The sequence below is a fragment of the Heptranchias perlo genome, unplaced genomic scaffold (assembly GCF_035084215.1).
Source record: "Heptranchias perlo isolate sHepPer1 unplaced genomic scaffold, sHepPer1.hap1 HAP1_SCAFFOLD_56, whole genome shotgun sequence".
Taxonomy (NCBI): Eukaryota; Metazoa; Chordata; class Chondrichthyes; order Hexanchiformes; family Hexanchidae; genus Heptranchias; species Heptranchias perlo.
In genome coordinates, this window is record NW_027139581.1 from 1,365,876 (window position 1) to 1,384,851 (window position 18,976).

Consider the following 18,976-nt stretch of genomic DNA (forward strand, 5'->3'; position numbering starts at 1 on the left):
CAGGGAGAGACTGCAGCAGAGTGTGAGAGGAAATCTAATCTATCGGTCCCACTAACACAATCCAACTAATACACTGAACGGTTCACTTCAGTGGTTATTGGTGTCAGGGAACAGCTGGTTGGATATAAAATGTATTCATTAAATTTACTTTGCACATTCAATTAAAACTAAATTAAAATATATGAATTAAATCAACCACGTTCTTCAGTGAATTCTGCTGATTCTGAGTTTTTGAATACAGTATCCTAATAATTCATTAGGATCAAGAAATCACGAATTCTATTCTTTAAATACATTTGAATTATGTTTATTTATTCAGTCAGTGAATAAGGAAAAGTAACAATCACCAAAACAGACTGAGGCCCTGATAGCGATAAACACACCCAGCGAGAGTGCAATAAAACTCTCACAATCTGACAACTTCCTGTTGACATCCTCAAGTCACATTTCCTCTTCATAATTGTACTGGAAGCTTCAACAGTTCATTCCGATGAATGATTCACCGCATGGCCGCTTTATCTCTGTCTCTCTCCCATTCTCTTTCTCTCTTTCTCTCTCTCTTCTCACGTTCTTTCTCCCCCTCCCTCTCGTTTTCCGTCTCCGTCTCTGTCTCTATCGCTTCTCTATCTATTATTCTGCCCTCTCTACTCTTTCTCAATGCCCCTTTTCACATCCGATTCAATCCTAACATCCTGCAGCACATTCTGTTCACCAGCGCGGTGTTCCACGGATCCTATTCTCAGTGTCAGTTTGTAAAATTGTGAATCCTCTATGGAATAGTTTAATGTTACTACAGAAGATCCAAGTCTCCACCTGTTCACCTACACTGTTAACTTCATCTGCAAATCATGGAAGAAACAGAATCAAATGCCCCTTCCAGACAGACCTCACAATAATTGAAATTCCTTCTCCTGTAATTATAAAGTACACCATTAGATGGAGCTGTTGTTCAATTCACAAAACGCCAACATCACCGCTGCTGCAAAGAATCGACAGATAAATAGAAGGGCTCAGGATTCCAATGGATAAAGTGCAAACTGGTTTATCATACCCTCAAAACATTGCATTTTACAATGAACTCATCCACCGTGACACAGAGAAGGAGATGTGAAAGATTCAGCAGCAAACTCATTTCAATAGCCAGAACTTTGGAGCTGCGCCAGATACACACAATGAAATAATATTTCATAAGAGTGAGAACCAATAAATACATTGAAATCCCAGTTAAGCTGAACCATGTTATTGGGGAGGAGGGACATTGCGCTGCCTCCTTGTAACACTGAGACCGTGAGCTGTCTCGTCATCAATCATTCAAAACACATTTTTGAAAAAATACTGCAGGACACGTTCGTTCCACAACATGAAACTGTTCCGAGCTCCTGATGGTCTGATACCAGCTCTTAGCCCAGACACCTGATTCCAATACATTTAGCACAGAGAATAATTCAGTGACAATGCCAGGGTTGGACATAAAACGTTCATTACAGATATAATGGAATTGCTGCAAGACCGAAAGTTTACAATTTAAGAGATGCCATTATTGAACAGTACACTTAGTGCAGACAATTATCCAGTAACAAGGTCAGGGTTGGATACACAAAGATCATTACTGCTCAGTCCTGTAACTGAAAGAGCGGAGACTCCATCAGTTAACTGGTAGAACAGAACAGGCGACTGTGTGAGACATTCAGGGAGCAAAAATATTTTGCCAAGTACAGCAGCACAGTTAACACCGATTTACACCATTAACAGCTGAGATAACAGCTTACCCGGCACTCCAATTACTGCAAGGGCAGGATAGTAAATATCTTCTATCTGATAAATTATTGGATATTCCATTTCTGTGAGAAGCAGTCACTTCCGTTGTTCTGGAAACCATAACTCTGGCAGGTACTCTGAGCTGATACATTCCAATGAACCCTGATTTATACAGGGGACAAGACTTCACTGACACGGTTATACTCGTGATCATTGCTATTAGTTACAGTCACTTAAACAAACACATTACATCAGCAGCTTTGACTCTGATATAAATAATGTGGTGGATATAACACAAAAATCTCAAAGTCCAGGACATTATCTTAATGAGACCTCTCTCAGGAATAAAGTTAAAATCTGTGCTCATACAGGACTGATCCAACAATAATGAGCGGCTTCATTTACAGTTTTCATATAATTGTATTGGCCATGTTCACTCTTAGCGATTCATTTATAATTTATACCGATTTATCCGCCGTGTCCATCAAATCCAGGGTCTCAACCAGACCCGTTCCACTCTTTTCCTGCAGTTTCCCAGTTATAATATGAATTCTGAGTCTGGCAAGAGTGCCACCCACTGAATCACAGCTGACATTGAAAGGGAGTAATGTAGATGGAGCGGCTTAGGGAGCACATTCTGGGGCGTGGATGTGGCTTAACGATCAGCTGCCAAAAGTAGGGCAAAGAGACTGTGGATACACAAGCAGCCAGAGGTGGACGAGAAGGGCGAGGGGCTGTAAAGATGGAGGAGATTGCAGAGATAGGGAGGGGTGAGGCTTTTATGTATTTCAGCGTAAGAAAGAAAAAAAAATAAAGACTTAGGAGACTGGAAGCCAATGCAGATGAGTCGGGGATTGGAAGATTGGTGAAGGAGTTAATGAGGGATACGTTACAGGGAGCAAAGCTTTGGATGAGTTGAAGTTTTTCGAGATGCCAGAGAGGAGAAGAAAGGCCATAGAGGGTAGAAAGGCATGGCTAAGGGTTTTAGAAGCTTAGCAGGGTGAGTGGAACGGGCGTTATTAAGGACCTGGAAGTCGGCGGTCTTTGTGATGGAGAGGATATGGGGTCAGAAGCTCAGCACGGGGTCGAATGGGACGTAAAAGTTACGAACATTCAGATTCAGCCTCAGACTAAAGCCAGGCATGGGGATGGAATCAGTGCCGAGGATGTGGAGATTGTGCGACCAAAGATCATGACATTCCAATGAAATTGGAGGAAATTTAAAACAGGATGTCGATCTGATAACACAAAGACATTGCAAGGATCGAGGGAGGAGGTTGTTTTGTCAGTGTTCATCTGAAAGGAGGTCCATGTTTGTGGACGAAGTCACCAAAGGGGCAGCATGTAGATGAGGACAAGGAGGGAGCCAAGGATTGAACCTTTAGAGACGTCAGAGGTAACGGTGATCGGGTGGGAAGAGAAGCTTCTCCTGGTTACGATCAGATAGGTGAGTGGAAACAAGCGAGGGTCGTCCCACCAAAAGAGGCCAAAGTCTGATGAGCGAGGAGGTCATGAGTGGATTTGCTGTCGGTGCATAGGGAAATGTGCAGGGCTATGGGGAAAGAGCAGGCGGGTGGGACGAATTGGATAGTTCTTTCAAAGAGCCGGCACAAGCACGATGGGTCGAATGGCCTCCATCAAATTCTATGATTTTATTTGTGGAGGAGACGAGGGGGATGCAGAGGGGTGGGTCATGGACGGATTTAAATTCAAGGATGAGGATTCTAAATTTCAGGGATATGGGAGTGGGAGCCAGTGAGGGTCAGTGAGGCCGAGCGGGACCTGGTGCTGGTTGGTCACAGGCAACAGAGTTTTGGACGAGCTCAGGTTTATGGAAGGTGGAGGATCGGTGGCCGGACAGGACTGTATTGGAGGAATGGAGTCTGGAAGGGACAGAGGCATGGATGAGGGTTTCAATGGCAATGGGCTGAGGAAGGAAAGGAGGCGGGTGAGGGAAACAGGGGGCCTTTGTGATGGAGGTCAAATCAGGTCATGAGCTCAGCTCGGCGTTACACGGGGCTAACTTTACTGGACACGTTAACCAATGCAGAATAAACGGGTAAACATCTGAAGTAAAATAGCGGAGAGTGGAATCTCAATGGGGCACTTTCAGTCTCCGTCCCCTAATATCACCCACAGTCATTTCTAGGCTGCAATCCTCAACCTGCCCTTTAGCTCTCCGCGTGTTAAGGAATCAAAATTCAGATTTTGATTGGAAAACTGCAGGAACAGAGTGAAACGGGTCTGGTTGAGTCCCTGGATTCAATGTGCACTGCGGATAAATCGGTATACATTATAAATGAATCGCCAAGAGTGAACATGGCCAATACAATTATATGAAAACTGTAAATGAAGCCGCTCATTATTGTTGGATCAGTCCTGTATGAGCACAGGTTTTAACTTTATTCATGAGAGAGGCCTCATTAAGATAATGTCCTGGACTTTGAGATGTTTGTGTTATATCCACCACATTATTTATATCAGAGTCAAAGCTGCTGATGTAATGTGTTTGTTCAAGTGACTGTAACTAATAGCAATGATCACGGGTATAACCGTGTCAGTGGAGTCTTATCCCGTGTATAAATCAGGGTTCATTGGAATGTATCAGCTCAGAGTGCCTGCCGGAGTTATGTTTACCAGACCAACAGAAGTGACCGCTTCTCACAGTAATGGGATATCCAGTAATGTTTCAGATTGAAGACATTTACTATCCTGCCCTTTCAGCCGTTGGAGTGCCGGGTAAGCTGTTATCTCAGTTGTTAATGGTATAAATCGGTGTTAACTGTGCTGCTGTACTTGGCGAAATATCTTTTCTCCCTGCATGTTTTACACAGTGGCTTGTTGTGTTCTACCAGTTGAATGATGGAATGTGTTAAGTTGGTCTTGTAGGAGCTGGTCTGTAATGAACTTTGTAAATACAAACCTGGCATTGTTACTGGGTGTACTGAATGTAAACTACTCTGTACTGAATGTCCTGTTCAATAATGGTATCTCCTAAACTTCGAAACGTTCGGTCTTGTCGCAATTCCATTATATCTGTCGTGGCCTTTGTATATTCCAAACTGGCATTGTTCCGGGATTATTCTCTGTACTGAATGGATTGGAATCAGGTGTCAGGGCTAAGAGCTGGTATCAGACCATCAGGAGCTGTTAACAGTTTCATGTTGTGGAACGAACGTGCCCTGGAATATTTTTTCATTAATGTGTTTTCAGTGATAGATAATGGGACAGCTCACGGTCTCAGTGTTACAAGGAGGCAGCGCAATGTCCCCCCTCCCCAATAACATGGTGCAGTTTAACAGGGGTTTCAGTGTTTTTTTTGGTTATCACTTATAAAATGTTATTTCATTGTTTGTATCTGGCGCAGCTCCAGAGGTCTGGTTACTGAACTGAGTTTGCTGCTGAATCTTTCACATCTCCTTCTCTACTTCACTGTGGATGGATTCATTCTAAAATACAATGTTTTGGTGTTATGCTGTGTCAGTTTGCACTGAGTCTGTTGGAATCCAGAGCCCTCTCTTTGTCATGGATTCGAAGCGGTGACGTTGGCGTTTTGTTAATTGAACAACACCGCCATCTAATGGTGTACTTTATAATTACAGGAGAAGGAATTTCAATTATTGTGCAGTCTGTCTGGAAGAGGCATTTGATTCTGTTTCTTTCATGATTTGCAGATGAAGTGAACAGTGTAGGCGAACAGGAGGAAACTTGGATGATCTGTAGTAAAATTAAACTATTCCACAGAGGCTTCACTATTTAATAAACTGACACTGAGAATAGGATCGGTGGAACACGGGGCTGGTGAACAGAATGTCGGGGCAGGATGTTAGGATTGAATCGGATGTGAAAAGGGGCATTGAGAAAGAGTAGAGATGGCAGAATAATAGATAGAGGAGCGAGAGTGCAATAAAACTCTCGCAATCTGACAACTTCCTATTAACATCTTCAAGTCACTTTACTTCTTCATATTTGTACTGGAAGTTTCAGCAGTTCATTCCGATGAATGATTCACCCTGCTGCCACTCTCTCCCTCTCTCTACCTGTCTCTCTCCATCTCTATCCCCGTCTCTCTCGCTCTCTGTCTCTCCCTCTCACTCTCTCTCTCTCTCCCGATGTCTCTCTCTATCTCTATGTCTCTCTTTCTCTTCTCGCGCTCCTCCTAACCCCTCCTCTCGATTTCCCTCTCAGTCTCTGTCTCTACCGCCCTCTATCTATTATTCTGCCATCTCTACTCTCTTTCTCAATGCCCCTTTTCACATCCGATACAATCCCAACATCCTCAGCGCCTCAGTCTGTTTTGGTGAATGTTACTTTTCCTTATTCACTGAATGAATAAATAAACATAATTCAAATGTATTTAAAGAATAGAATCAGTGATTTCTTGATCCTAATGAATTATTAAGATAGTGTATTCTAAAAACTCGGTATCGGCGGAATTCAATGAAGAACGAGGTGGATTTAATTCATACATTTCAATTTAATTTTAATTGAATGTGCAAAGTAAATTTAATGAACACATTTTATACCCGATGAGCTGTTCACTGACACCAATAACCACTGAAGTGAAGTGTTGAATTTATTAGTTGGATTGTGTTAGTGGGGTCTATAGATTAGATTTCCTCTCACACTCTGCTGCAGTCTCTCCCTGTGAATCCCAGCCTCTCCCACCACCACAGTGAATCCTCTGTCTCCTCATCCATTGCTTCAGTTTATCCACTTTCTCAAACAACCTGCTCCTGACTCCCCTCCTGCTCCGACATGTCCTTTTCCTTGTCTCTCTCCGATCTCACTCATTGCCTCGGTCTCCAGCTGACTCTTCCAATCCGATCCAAAGCCTCAAACTCACCGCCGCGACTCTCGACCTTTCCTTGTTTTGTGCCAGCCCCTGTCGGCGCTCTGAACCCAGAGAAACAAACCAGCTGCACCCCCCACCCTGTCCCCTCACCTTTCTGGCCTTCGCTCTCTTTCCCGTCAGTCTGGAGCCCAAATCCGGCTTTAACCCGTTGGATACCAGCTCGGTAAAACTCCGTCTCCCTTCCCCACCGGCACTGCGCTCTCACTCGGCCCTTCCAGTGGATCCAGTGCTCATTTATTCACTTTCTTTATCGCTCTCACAATTCATAATTGATAATTGAGTTTAAAAACATTTCTCTGCCTGAAAGCGCTGCCCAGGTCAATGAATCAGTTTGCACCGTTCGATGCAGCAACAAAGCTGGAAACTTAACCTCAGATCCTGTCAAATTGCTGCTTTGGCTCCAGGTCTGATCAGTAATTTCTCTGCTTCCTTTTCTCTCACTTACAGTAAACTTGTTGGCGATTGTGATCCTGTCCCGTGGAAATTGCGGGCTCTCCAAGTGTATCAGTCGCTACCTGCTGGGAATGGCAGCGGCCGATCTCCTGGTCGTTATCACTGATCTGATATTGACACGGGTTGGTGGAATTTATTTCCCAGATTCATTTTTGTTCATTACTCCCGTGTGTCGTCCCATTATGTTCTTGGGTTATGCAGCCACGGTGGTTTCTGTCTGGCTCACAGTCGCTTTCACCTTTGATCGATTTGTGGCCATTTGTTGTGAGAATCTTAAAACAAAATATTGCACCGAGAAAATGGCGGCTGCAGTTATAGGAACAGTGAGTGTGTTGGGCTGTTTAGAGAGTGTTCCCTGGTACTTTATATATCAACCTTACCTTATAATTGATAATGTTCCCCGGTATTGTGTCTTTAAACTGAACTTCCGCACTTCCCCAGTGTGGGCCGCATTTGAGTTATTTCACCTCATTTTAACCCCTTGTGTCCCGTTCTTTCTGATTTTGCTGCTCAATTTTGTGACGGTCAGGCGCATTTTAGCAGCCAGTCGAGTCCGCAGGGGACTCCGGGGCCGCAGCAATGGAGAGAATCACAAGGATTCAGAGATGGAGAACCGAAAGAAATCCATCATTTTACTCTTCAGTATATCGGGCAGTTTTATCCTATTATGGGTGACCCAGGTTGTAAATAACATTTATCGGCGAATGACAGACACTCGGTATTATAATTCCTACACTGACCCTCGTTATATCACAGAATCCACATCAGTAATGCTGCAGCTTCTCAGTTCCTGCACAAACACGTGTATTTATGTCCTGACCCAGGCTAAATTCAGAGAGGAGCTGAAGAACGCGGTGAAATACCCATTCAATCTAATTGTTAAATTAGTGAAATCATAGAAAGAGCTGAAAGGTTTCAAGCACTAGAATTTTTCTAGCCATTTCATACTCCACCCATTGCACTTCCCACTGGATGGAAAGTACATTTTATATCAGCTGAAATATTCTTAAATCTGATTCTAACATTACATTATATTGATAATCCGACCTATTGAGGCGTGATTCGCTCTGCAGACAACACGTGAATTGTTGTTCAAACAAGCGGCACGAAAGAGCTCAGCTGGACTTCAACTAAACGGCCGCCCTGCAAAATGGGCAAACTTGTCAATCAAATTAGTTGCTGTGGGCCTGATCAGAATGAGTGCACTCCACATAAATGGAGAGATAGGATGACAGAGAGAGATAGACAGACAGACAGACCAACAAACAGATAGATAGATAGTTAGATAGATAGATAGATAGATAGATAGATAGATAGATAGATAGATAGATAGATAGATAGATAGATAGATAGATAGATAGATAGATAAAGGCATGGAGAGGAAGAGACAGGGTTATACATAGAGATAACATTACATATAGAGGCAGATAGAAAGGGGAAATGAGAGACAGTTCGAGCCATAAACAGAGAGAAAAGCTGATAATTGAGAAAGAAATCGTGAAGAAAGTGAAAGAAAGGAAGACGTAGAGAAATAGAAAGTGAAAGTGACTGAAGGGCAGAAAGGGGCAGAGAGAAAAGGACAGTTAACAAGTTAAAGAAAGACGTAAAGAAACAGCTTAAGAGATTTCGATGGAGAAACAGCTGGAGACAATCAAAAAAATGAAATAACCAGAAAAGGGTGCAAGAGAGAGAGAAAGAATAAAGTGCAGAAACAGAGAGGGGGCAGGAAGATAAATAGAAAAGACAAGAGAGATGGAGAAACATGGAAGGAGAATATATAATGAGAAAGAAATACAGGGAGAAAAAGCACAGACAGGAAAGGAGCATGTATACATTAGAAAACAGAGACAGGGAATGAATAACACAGATTAAGAGAAAGAGAGGGAGTTTACTAGCGAGAGAAATTTGAGAGAAACTGGTCGACAAATGGAGAAAGAAACTCAGAAGTGCAGATGGAAAGTTAGACAGAAAGTGAGAGGCACACAAGGAAAATTACAAAGAGAGATTGAAACAAGGCGATAGAAACAAAAGAGGTGAAGCAATGAGAACTGGAGACACATAAAGATTCAGTGCAGGAGAGAGACAGACTGCAAAAGAGACAAAGTGAGACAACAAAAGAAAGAGGCGGATATTTGCTGGTCTACAAATGGACAATGTAATTCATTAAAGCGGAATTTGTGCAGTGCCCTTTATATTAACACATCTCAAAACACTTTACACAATGAATTACTTCTGAGCTGCAGAGACAGCTATGTAAACACACGTGTAAATGAATATAATTACTATGTATGTGTCTGAACAGAAGAAATGGGTGTGTTTATGTTGATTTGCAAATATCCAATTGTACTGTTATTTTTTCTTCATTTGTATAAAAGATAATGTTGGACTAATGTGCAAGAATTAATGATACATTTACGTAGTCTGCGTACAACGAAATTAAAATTGATTGTGAATTCATAAAAAAGAAAGAGGCGGAGAAAGTGAAGAGAGAAATGCAGAAAAGGAGAGACAGAACAGAGAGAGTGAAAGGCAGAGCGAAAGAGAGAAAGAGTTGAAAAGGGGGTGAGAAGGCAAAAAAGACAGAAATAGACAGAGAGAGTGGGGAGAGAACGAGCGAGAGGGACAGCGAGGCAAATGGAAAGAAGAGATAAAGATGAAAGACAAAAACATCGAGATACAAAGAGTGAAGTAAAGGGTGACAGAGAAAAAGTATAGAGATGGAACAGTGATACAGAGACAGAAATTAAAAGAGGGTGAAGTAACAAGACAGAAAAATGCCAGAAATGAGGCTGAGAAAGATAAATATATTCACAGAGAGACAGAACCAATGAAAGACACAGATACAAAAAAAACAGCAAGGTAGAGACAGGAATGTGATTAACACACAGAGAGCATGAAATAATCATAAAACAACTCATTGTAATCAGTTTGGAGTGGGTGAGTGCAGAAGCAGAACAGCAGCAGATGAAGCAGGCGAGCCAGTTAATGTCTGTTCTGGGGGAACAGATTTTGGGTTTAATTTTGACAGTTGTAAAGATGATGCCTGGAGGCTGCACAATAAAGTCACTCAGTCTTGTGTAACTGACCCTGCCCTTTATTTACAGCAGGAGTTTTACCAGCTGCTCTGTACAGTGTGTAACTTTCCCAGTGACCTGCTGTATTCTGTATTAAATCAGCTTGTACTCTTACCCCTTCTGTTGTGTTAGTAAACTGGACAGAGTCCCACATCACTGTGACAAAAAGCAAAATACTCCGAATCTGAAAGAACAAAGGTTATCGTTTCGGGCGTGGAGAATCTTGTTCACCAAAAATTGAAGACACAGACATAGTCATCCAAGCAGGAAAATAGGCGGGGATATCTCCAACTATCGATATGAAACAATCTCGATTTATGTATGCAAACAATGCAAAGCAATAGAAGAATCATGGGTAGAGGGGTGGATGAGATTATCTCAGTCAAATAACCCCACGCAGAAGAAGAAAGATAGAAAATCTCGCATGTCTAAAGCGCATTTCACAGTGTCAGGTTGTCCCAACACGTTTTATAATCAATGAAATACTTTTAGCTGTACTCACTGTTGTAATGCAGGCAGCCAATTTGAGCACAGCAAGCTCCCATAAACAGCAATGAAGAAAATGATTGGATAATCTGTTTTAGGTGTTGATTGAGTGATAAATGTTGGCCAGGACATCGGGGAGAACTCCACTGCTCTTCTTCGAATAGGACCACGGGATATTTTGCATCCACTTGAGGGGTCCTCAGTTTAATGTCTCATCCTAAAGACGGCATCTCCGACAGTGAAGAGCTCCCTCAATACAGCACTGAAGTGTCAGCCTAGATTTTCTGCACAAATCCCTGGAGTGTAAACTGTGCCCAGGCAAGGACCATGACTTGGTTAAATAAAGTTTACCAATCAATATATTAAAGTTAAGCCTCCAGCAATCAGACACCACTTTGTGTAACTTGGACTCCAGGTTCCAACAATTCTCTTAAAATGATTGCTGATTTTATTTTCATCCACCAATTGTACAGTGTCCATAAAAAGAAGGTGAACGGAATAAAATCAAAACAAAAAAAGACTCTTCATAATAACATGAATCAATGCCAATAGTGGTAATGTAGGGGCAGCATAAAACAGGAAATTAGAGATGCATGTAAAAAGAGTTCTACAGTAATCATGGGTGACTTTAATCTACATCTCGACTGGCCAAACCAAATTAGCAAAAATACAGTGGAGGTTGAATTCCTGGAGTGTGTACCAGATGCTTTTTTAGGCCATTACGTTGAGGAGCCAACTAGGGGACAGGCTATCCTAGATTGGGTATTGTGCAATAGAAGGGGTTAATTAATAATCTTATTGTGCGGGATCTAAACAAAGGAAACTACGAAGGTATGAGGAGTCAGTTGGCTATCATAGGTTGGGGAGCTTCATTAAAAGACATGACGGTTGATAGGCAATGGCTAACATTTCAGGAACGAATGCATGAATTGCAACAGTTGTACATTCCCTTCTGGAGCAAAAACACAAAAAGAAAAGCGGCCCAACCATGGCGAACAAAAGAAATTAAGGATAGTATGAGATCCAAAGAGGAGTCATATAAAGTTGCCAGAAAAAGTAGCAAGCCTGAGGATTGGAAAGAGTTTACAATTCAGCAAAAAAGCACCAAGAGATTGATTGATAAGGGATTAATAGAGTATGAGAGTAAACTTTAAGGAACATCAAAGCAGATTGTGAACGCTTCTACAAGTATGTAAAAAGGCAAAGATTAGTGGAGACAAAAGTTGGTCCCTTACATTCAGAAGAGGGAGAATTTATAATGGGCAACAAGGAAATGATAGAGCAATTAAACAAATACTTTGGTTCTGCCTTCACGGAGGAGAACACAAATAACTTCCCAGAATTGCTGGGGAACCAAGGGTCTGGTGAGAAGGAGGTATTAAAGGAAATTAGTATTCGTAAAAAAAAATAGTGTTAGAGAAATTAATGGGACTGAAAGCCGATAAATCCACAGGAACTGATAATCTGCATCCCACAGCACTAAAAGAGGTAGCCATGGAAATAGCGGATGCATTGATTGTCATCGTCCAATATTGTATAGATGATGGAACAGTTCCTACTGATTGGAGAGTGGCAAATGTAATCCCACTATTTGAAAAAGGAGGGAGAGTGAAGACAGGGAAGAACAGACCGGTGAGCCTAACATCAGTAGTGGGGAAAATACTGGAGTCCATTATAATGGCTGTGATAACAGGGCACTTCGAAAATATCAACGGGATTAGACAAAGTCAACATGAATTTATGAAAGGGAAATCGTGTTTGACAAACCAACTGGAGATTTTTGATGATGTAAATGTTAGAATAGATAAGGGAGAACCAGTGGATGTGGTACATTTGGATTTTCAGAAGGCCTTTGATAAAGTCCCACATGATAGGTTAGTGTGCAATAGTAAAGCACATTGGATTGGGGGTAATATGCTGGCAAGGAAACAGGAAGCGGAGAATAGGAATAAAAGAGTCTTTTTTGGGCTGCCAGGCGGTGACTAGTGTGGTACCACAGGGATCAGTGCTTGGGCCCCAGCTATTCACAATTTATATCAATGATTTGGATGAGTGAACCAAATGTAATATTTCCAAGTTTGCTGACGATACAAAACTCGGTGGGATGGTGAGTTGTGAGGATGATGCAAAGAGGCATCAAGGCGATTTAGACAAGTTGAGTGAGTGGGAAAACACATGGCAGGTGCAGTGTAATGTGGATAAATGTGAAGTTATCCACTACGGAAGGAAAAACAGAAAGGCAGAGTATTATTGAAATGTTGATAGATTGGGAAATGTTGATGTACGAAGGGACCTGGGTGTCCTTGTACACCAGTGACTGAAATCAAACATGCAGGTGCAGCAAGCAGTTAGGAAGGCAAATGATATGTTGGCCTTCATTGCAAGAGGATTTCAGTACAAGAGCAGGGATGTCTTACTGCAGTTATACAGGGCCTTGGTGAGACCACACCTGAAGTATTCAGTGCAGTTTTTGTCTCTTTAAGAAAGGATATCCTTGTCATAGAGGGAGTGCAGCGAAGGTTCACCAGACTGATTCCTGGGATGGCAGGAATGTCGTATGAGGAGTGATTGGATCGACTATGTCTGTTTTCACGTGAGTTTGAAGAATAAGAGGGGATCTCATTGAAATGTATAAAACTCTGACAGGACTAGACTGACTGGATGCAAGGACGATGTTTCTCCTGGATGGGGGGTCTGGAACGAGGGGTCACCGTCTTTGGATACGAGGGAGGACATTTAGGACTGAGATGAGGAGAAATTTTATCACTCAGAGGGTGTTGAACCTGTGGAATTCTCTACCACAGAAGGCTGTGGAGGCCAAGTCACTGAATATATTTAAGAAGGAGTTAGAAAGATTTCTAGACACAAAAGGCATCAAGGGGTGTGGGGAGAGAGCGGGAATATGGTACTGAGATAGAGGATCAGCCATGATCATATTGAGTGGTGGAGCAGTCTCGAAGGGCTGAATGGCCTACTCCTGCTCCTATTTTCCATGTTTTTTGTAAAAAGGAATAGATTAGCAAAAGAAAACGTTAGACTCTTAGAGGCTGAGACAGGAGAAATTATGAGGGGGAATCAGGAAATTGCAGATGCGTTAAACAAATATTGTTTCTTTGTCTTCACAGTCGAAGACACAAAAATCATACCAAAAATAATGGGGAACCAAGGGGTAAATGAGAGGGAGCAACTTTAAACAATTAATATCACTAGAGAAAAAGTACTGGATAAGTTAAAGGAGTAAAAGCCAATAAATCCCCTGGGCCTGATAGCCTACATCCAAGTGTTCTAAAAGAGGTGGCTGCAGAGATAGTGGATGCATCGGTTATGATCTTCCAAAATTCTCCAGATTCTGGAACGGTCCCAGTGGATTGGAAGATCGCAAATGTTATCCCGCTGTTCAAGAAGGGAGGGAGAGAGACAATAGGGAACTACAGGCCAGTTAACCTGACCTCTGCCGTTGGGAAAATGGTGGAATCCATTATTAAGGAAGTGGCAACAGGGCACTTAGAACATCACAATATAATTAGGCAGAGTCAACATGGTTTTATGAAAGGGAAGCCGTGTTTGCCAATTTATCAGAGTTTTTTGAGAATGCAACTAGCAGGATAGATAAAGGGGAACCAATGGATGTCGTATATTTGAATTTTCAAAAGGCATTCGATAAGGTGCCACATTGAAGGTTGTTACACAATGTAAGGATTCATGGCGACGGGGTAACATATTAGCCCGGATAGAGGATTGATTGAGGGACAGAAAATAGAGCAACGATAAACGGGTCATTTTCGGGTTGGCAGGCTGTAACTCGTGGGGTCCCGTATGGATCGGTGCTTGGGCCTCACCTATGTACAATCTATATTAATGACTTTGATAAAGGGACCGAGTATAATGTATCCATTTTGCTGATGATACAAAGCTAGGTGTGAAAGTAAGCTGTGAGGAGGATACAAAGAGTCTGCAAAGGGATATAGACAGGCTCAGTGAATGGGCAAGAAGGTGGCAGGTGGAGTATAATGTGGGGAAAGGTGAGGTTATTCACTTAGGTAGGAAGAATAGAAAAACCGAGTATTTTTAAATGGTGAGAAACTTTTCAATGTTGGTGTTCAGGGAGAATGGGGTGTTCTCGTAAAAGAAACAGAAAAAATGAGTATGCAGGTGCAGCAAACAATTCGGAAGGAAAATCGGATGCTGGCGTTTATTGTAAGGGGCTTGGAGTATAAGAGTAAAGAAATCTTCCTACAAGGCATCGGTGAGACCTCACCTGGAGTACTGCATACAGTTTTGGTCTCCTTACCTAAGGAAGGAAAAACTTGCCTTCGAGGCGGTGCAATGAAGGTTCATTAGATTAATTCCTGGGATGAGAGGATTGTCCTATGAAGAGAGGTTGTGTAGAATGGGGATATCCTCTCTGGAATTTAGAAAAATGAGAGATGATTTCATTGAAACATATTTGATTCCGAGAGGGCTTGACAGGGTAAATGCTGAGAGGCTGTTTTCCCTGGCTGGGGAGTCTTGAACTAGGGGGCATATTATCCGGGTAAGCGGTCGGCCATTCAAGACTGAGATGAGGAGGAATTTCTTCACGCAGAGGGTTGAGAATCTTTGGAATTCTTCACCCCAGATGGCTGTGGATGCTGAGTCATTCAATGTATTGAAGACTGAGATCGATAATTTTTTGGACTCTCGGGGAATCAAGGGATATGGGAATCGGGAAGGAAAGTGGAGTTGAGGTCGAAGATCAGCCATGATCTGATTGAATGACGGAGCGGGCTCGAGGGGCCGTATGGCCGACTTCTGCTCCTATTTTACGTTCTTATGTTCTTATATTGCTCAATGCTATATTTAAAAAAATAAAAAGAAGGATTTGTTTCCCAAACAGCATTAAACGATGGGATTCTTGTCATTCTGCAGTGATTTGAAGCGACCATTCCATATGCAGACCCAGTGCTACCATGAGGCTATCAATGTCTGTTCATGGATTTCCAACTGTGCTTTTTATCAAATTCGAGTTGGAGAGAATGTTCATGTTTCGTTTTCAGCATTGAAGTCTATTTATTCTGAGAGAAGAATCCATGTGGGACACCGGGATTCAATTCCCCGACAGGGAGGTTACACTTTTGCTGTCTTTAATAGATTCACTTTCATTTCTCTTGTAATTTATCCGCAATATTGGATGCGGGAAATACACTGAAAGACAAACTCGGACCATCCCACTTCCCACAATTTAATTTCACTGATATTCCAGCGATTTTAAAAGCTGCTCTCTGCCTCACTCTTCACCTCGATATCAGAACCAACAGTTCATCTGTTTTTTTTTTTGTGGTGTCGTTTGAGGAAAGATTATCGTCCAGGTTTCCAGCCATGCGCAAAGCAAAGTCCCACAAACCGCAATTACAAAGTAACAGGTACATAATACAGATGTAAAACGAGTGGAACTGAGCAGTATGAAAGTGTAACGGGATTAAATTAAAGAGCTACCGGGAGTGGGGTTCACCCGGGTGTAAACCAATTGGATCTTAAGTCCTTAACCACTCGGCCTGGTGCTTAATGACACTTTATTTATCTTTCCACGGGCCACTGGTGAAAGAAGACTGAGCGGCCACTTTTCCATCTCTTTGTTGGATCATGTCCAGAGTCAAATTATGTGAGGAACGCGGAAGAGAGTGAGGGAGAGAAAGAAAGAGACAGAAACCCATTCAGAAAAACGGAGAAAATGTGAGGCGCGCGCACACACATACACACGTACAAATACACACAGAGTGACTCAAACATCCAGAGAGAGACAGACTGTCGGTCAATTGGCACATTCTTTGTTCTATTTCTATCTTAGATTTCATGAAATCTTGCAGATCAGTTCCAATGAGCGTAAAACTCGAGGTGTTAAAAGCCGTGCATTTTTAATTCACTGAAGAATTAGTAATTCTACAAGAAGTTTGCTGCAATTAAAACGCAGATAATGGGATCCCCAGTCCTCAGGATCCGAATCTGCGTGGAGAATGGAGTTCTAGTCCATCGCCTTAACCACTCGGGAATACTCACCGCCATAAACACTTAGCGACTAGGATAGCAGCGTGGTTAAAACATTGGACTCAAAATATAACGGCTTTTTACCCGCGGGGGGTTCGAAACGCACTTCTGACAGCTGTTATTTCTCTTACATTTTGATACTGCTCATTGACACTCTTGTTCCATCTGCCTCATGGACCTGTTACTCTGTCATTGCTGCTTGTGGGACCTTGCTGATCGCAAATTTCCAAACCTGGACGATAATCATCACCACCAAAAAGCAGACAAACTGGTCATCCTTTTCATTGCTGTATGTGAGATCTTTCTGGTAAAACTCCTCTCCGCCCCTTCCGATGCCTTTCTCTCTCTGTCCCTCACCACGACACTAACGAGGAACTGGAAAAGGACGGAAAGTGAAGCTTTTGAAGGCAGCAAAAGTTCCACTTCCGCTTGGGGAATTGAACCGCGGGTGCCTGAGTGACAGGCGAGGATTCTCACCAGGAAAGGAACGAGGAGCTGGTGCAGTCTGGTGAAGGAAACTCACCACAGGTGGCGTGAGACACCCTTTAAATCTCAGTGAATCTATTTCAAACTTTTATTTGATGACAATTTGCGAAACTTCCTTCTTCAACTAACACCACCAAAACGCAGATTAACTGGACATTCATTTCATTGTTGTATGTGGGATATTTCTGGAAAAGTTCCTCTGCGCCATTATTAGGGCCTCTCTTACTCTCCGTCTCTCTCTCTCTCTCTGTTTCGGGCTGCTGAATTCGCCCGGGTCTGCTCACAGCTCGATTCTGACATCGAGGTGAAGAGTGACGCAGAGAGCAGGTTTCAAAATCGCTGGAATATCAGTGAAATTAAATTGTGGAAAGTGGGATGGTCCGAGTTCGACTTTCAGTGTGTTTTCCACATGAAATAGTGAAGATTTTAAAGGCAACAACAATGGGACTTCGACATTGGCGAATTGAACCATAATCAACCGCTTGACAGATGGGGATACTAAACTCTGCACGAACGAGGAACTAGCGTGAGCCACTGATGGAGATTCCGCACAGATAGCGTTGGACACGCTTCAAGTTTCAGTGAATCTATTCTCACCATGAATTTAATGACAAAGGAAAGCGTAGAAGAAATGACAATCAAGTACATTACACATAGAGCAAAGCTGCGAAAAGACCAGGATGGCCGAGTGGTTAAGGCGTTGGACTTAAGATCCAATGGGTTTATACCCGCGTGGGTTCGAACCCCACTCCTGGTAGGTTTTATTTCCGTTACATTTCGATATTGCTCATTGACTCTCTTTTGCCATTTGCATCACAGAAGGAGGCCTTTTGGCCCATCGTGTCCGTGCCGGCTCCATGCAAGACCAACCCAGCAAGGCCCTCTCCCCAGCCCTATCCCCGGAGCACTGCATTTTTTTCCTTTCAAGGACTTATCCTGTTCCGTTTTGAAAGTCATGATTGAATCTGCCTCCATCAGCCACTCGGGATGCTGAATTAGCCCGGGTCTGTTCACAACGCGACTCTGCCTTTAATTTCTTGCTCATTATTGTGGTTCTGACATCGAGGTGACGCAGAGAGCAAGATATAAAATCGCTGAAATATCAGTTGAATTATATTGTGGAAAGTGGGATTGTCCGAGTTCGTTTATCAGTGTTTTTTCACACGTCCAATGTTGGAAATAAATGATATCTTTAAAGGTAGAAGAAGTTCATCGTCCAGGTGTACTTAAACCCAGGTCCACCGTGTAATCGCCAGGGATAGTCACCACCGTACTGACGAGTAACGAGCGTGAACATCCGACCCCCTGAGCGACGGCTGATACCTGGACCAGTTCTGCGGTTCTGTGTCGCAGAGCGCTGGATTATTGCTATTTTAAGGGAGCAGCGTTGTATTGAAGCCAAGTGGTCGTGGCCGAGTGGTTAAGGCAATGGACTCGAAATCCATTGGGGTCACCCCGCGCAGGGTCGAATCCTGCCGACTACGGTCCAGATTTCACTTTACAGACCTTTCATCACCGCGTTTCAACATTTTCGTGTGTGTGAAATGAAAATGCGAGAATCCATTATTAAGAAGTAGGAGCAGGACATTCGCGGACTCACAATACAATCTAAATTGTCAGCATCGTTTTATGAATGGGAAATCGTGCCTGACAATTTTATTAGAGTTCTTTGAGGAAGTACGAGCAGGGTGGATAAAGGGGAACCAATGGATGCAGTATATTTGGAGTTCCAAAAGGCATTCGATGAGATGCCACATAAAAGGTGGTATCCCTGCTGCTTGTTATTCTCCATGCTTGCACCCACCCGTGCCTTCTGCCGCTTCCTGCCACGCTGCAGCCA

At 42.8% G+C, this 18,976-nt stretch overlaps 2 non-coding genes across 2 annotated transcripts; both read left to right on the forward strand.

Annotated features, from left to right (window-relative positions):
- Positions 1-17,810: 17,810 nt before the first annotated feature.
- On the forward strand, positions 17,811-17,893 carry trnal-uaa (transfer RNA leucine (anticodon UAA)). Its single transcript has one exon. It is a non-coding gene; the product is annotated as a tRNA-Leu (tRNA).
- A 645-nt stretch (positions 17,894-18,538) lies between these two features.
- trnas-cga (transfer RNA serine (anticodon CGA)) lies at positions 18,539-18,620 on the forward strand. The gene has a single exon. It is a non-coding gene; the product is annotated as a tRNA-Ser (tRNA).
- The last annotated feature ends 356 nt before the right edge of the window (positions 18,621-18,976 follow it).